Source organism: Antennarius striatus, chromosome 6 (genome assembly GCF_040054535.1).
Source record: "Antennarius striatus isolate MH-2024 chromosome 6, ASM4005453v1, whole genome shotgun sequence".
In the NCBI taxonomy this organism is placed as follows: domain Eukaryota; kingdom Metazoa; phylum Chordata; class Actinopteri; order Lophiiformes; family Antennariidae; genus Antennarius; species Antennarius striatus.
The window spans coordinates 2565001-2567500 of NC_090781.1; the positions used below are offsets into that span (position 1 = coordinate 2565001).

The following is a 2500-nucleotide window of genomic DNA, read 5'->3' on the forward strand; positions in this document are numbered from 1 at the left end:
CTTGTTAGTACTTGGATGGGAGACCGCCTGGGAATACCAGGTGCCGTAAGCTTTTTCTGTCCCCCCGCCAGCAGAGGGCGTTTGGAAGGAAAGACAGACGAGTCAAGTTGTTTTATGAGCTAAAGTTGTATTTAATAAAAGTTTGATGAATGAATTGATTGAATGATGAAATGAAATTGATCCCAGAGAAAAGTAAAAATGTTGTATAAGTTAGGGCTGACTAGCAATGACTTTTGTATGAATACTATCTATGTATCTATGTATCTATCTATCTATCTATCTATCTATCTATCTATCTATCTATCTATCTATCTATTTATGCATCTATACATCTATACATCTATGCATGTATGTATGTATTGAAGCAAGCTATGTGTGTGCCATGCCACCTTTATATAGGGTTTTTTTGACCAGCATAGTTGCTTACGGCCATACCACTCTGAACACGCCCGATCTCGTCCGATCTCGGAAGCTAAGCAGAGTCGGGCCTTGTTAGTACTTGGATGGGAGACCGCCTGGGAATACCAGGTGCCGTAAGCTTTTTCTGTCCCCCCGCCAGCAGAGGGCGTTTGGAAGGAAAGACAGACGAGTCAAGTTGTTTTATGAGCTAAAGTTGTATTTAATAAAAGTTTGATGAATGAATTGATTGAATGATGAAATGAAATTGATCCCAGAGAAAAGTAAAAATGTTGTATAAGTTAGGGCTGACTAGCAATGACTTTTGTATGTATCTATCTATCTATCTATCTATCTATCTATCTATCTATCTATCTATCTATCTATCTATCTATCTATCTATCTATCTATCTATCTATCTATCTATTTATGCATCTATACATCTATACATCTATGCATGTATGTATGTATTGAAGCAAGCTATGTGTGTGCCATGCCACCTTTATATAGGGTTTTTTTGACCAGCATAGTTGCTTACGGCCATACCACTCTGAACACGCCCGATCTCGTCCGATCTCGGAAGCTAAGCAGAGTCGGGCCTTGTTAGTACTTGGATGGGAGACCGCCTGGGAATACCAGGTGCCGTAAGCTTTTTCTGTCCCCCCGCCAGCAGAGGGCGTTTGGAAGGAAAGACAGACGAGTCAAGTTGTTTTATGAGCTAAAGTTGTATTTAATAAAAGTTTGATGAATGAATTGATTGAATGATGAAATGAAATTGATCCCAGAGAAAAGTAAAAATGTTGTTGTATAAGTTAGGGCTGACTAGCAATGACTTTTGTATGAATACTATCTATGTATCTATGTATGTATCTATCTATCTATCTATCTATGCATCTATACATCTATGCATGCATGTATGTATTGAAGCAAGCTATGTGTGTGCCATGCCACCTTTATATAGGGTTTTTTTGACCAGTATAGTTGCTTACGGCCATACCACTCTGAACACGCCCGATCTCGTCCGATCTCGGAAGCTAAGCAGAGTCGGGCCTGGTTAGTACTTGGATGGGAGACCGCCTGGGAATACCAGGTGCCGTAAGCTTTTTCTTTTTCTGTCCCCCCGCCAGCAGAGGGCTTTGGAAGGAAAGACAGACGAGTCAAGTTGTTTTATGAGCTAAAGTTGTATTGAATAAAAGTTTGATGAATGAATTGATTGAATGATGAAATGAAATTGATCCCAGAGAAAAGTAAAAATGTTGTTGTATAAGTTAGGGCTGACTAGCAATGACTTTTGTATGAATACTGTCTATGTATCTATCTATCTATCTATCTATCTATCTATCTATCTATCTATCTATCTATCTATCTATCTATCTATCTATCTATCTATCTATGCATCTATACATCTATGCATGCATGTATGTATTGAAGCAAGCTATGTGTGTGCCATGCCACCTTTATATAGGGTTTTTTTGACCAGCATAGTTGCTTACGGCCATACCACTCTGAACACGCCCGATCTCGTCCGATCTCGGAAGCTAAGCAGAGTCGGGCCTGGTTAGTACTTGGATGGGAGACCGCCTGGGAATACCAGGTGCCGTAAGCTTTTTCTTTTTCTGTCCCCCCGCCAGCAGAGGGCGTTTGGAAGGAAAGACAGACGAGTCAAGTTGTTTTATGAGCTAAAGTTGTATTTAATAAAAGTTTGATGAATGAATTGATTGAAAGATGAAATGAAATTGATCCCAGAGAAAAGTAAAAATGTTGTATAAGTTAGGGCTGACTAGCAATGACTTTTGTATGAATACTATCTATGTATCTATGTATCTATCTATCTATCTATCTATCTATCTATCTATCTATCTATCTATCTATCTATTTATGCATCTATACATCTATACATCTATGCATGTATGTATGTATTGAAGCAAGCTATGTGTGTGCCATGCCACCTTTATATAGGGTTTTTTTGACCAGCATAGTTGCTTACGGCCATACCACTCTGAACACGCCCGATCTCGTCCGATCTCGGAAGCTAAGCAGAGTCGGGCCTGGTTAGTACTTGGATGGGAGACCGCCTGGGAATACCAGGTGCCGTAAGCTTTTT

At 39.6% G+C, this 2500-nt stretch overlaps 6 non-coding genes across 6 annotated transcripts in view; all 6 read left to right on the plus strand.

Annotated features, from left to right (window-relative positions):
• The window catches only part of LOC137597815 (5S ribosomal RNA), a 119-nt gene extending 67 nt beyond the window's left edge, over positions 1–52 (plus strand). Inside the window, exon 1 of the ribosomal RNA XR_011036171.1 lies at positions 1–52. This exon is cut by the window's left edge and continues 67 nt beyond it. This is a non-coding gene — a ribosomal RNA (5S ribosomal RNA).
• Positions 53–421: 369 nt separating this feature from the next.
• LOC137597816 (5S ribosomal RNA) lies at positions 422–540 on the plus strand. Its single transcript, XR_011036172.1, has one exon. It is a non-coding gene; the product is annotated as a 5S ribosomal RNA (ribosomal RNA).
• A 388-nt stretch (positions 541–928) lies between these two features.
• LOC137597817 (5S ribosomal RNA) lies at positions 929–1047 on the plus strand. The gene has a single exon (XR_011036173.1). It is a non-coding gene; the product is annotated as a 5S ribosomal RNA (ribosomal RNA).
• Positions 1048–1379: 332 nt separating this feature from the next.
• LOC137597976 (5S ribosomal RNA) lies at positions 1380–1498 on the plus strand. The gene has a single exon (XR_011036310.1). It is a non-coding gene; the product is annotated as a 5S ribosomal RNA (ribosomal RNA).
• Positions 1499–1883: 385 nt separating this feature from the next.
• On the plus strand, positions 1884–2002 carry LOC137597978 (5S ribosomal RNA). The gene has a single exon (XR_011036311.1). It is a non-coding gene; the product is annotated as a 5S ribosomal RNA (ribosomal RNA).
• A 375-nt stretch (positions 2003–2377) lies between these two features.
• On the plus strand, positions 2378–2496 carry LOC137597979 (5S ribosomal RNA). Its single transcript, XR_011036312.1, has one exon. It is a non-coding gene; the product is annotated as a 5S ribosomal RNA (ribosomal RNA).
• The last annotated feature ends 4 nt before the right edge of the window (positions 2497–2500 follow it).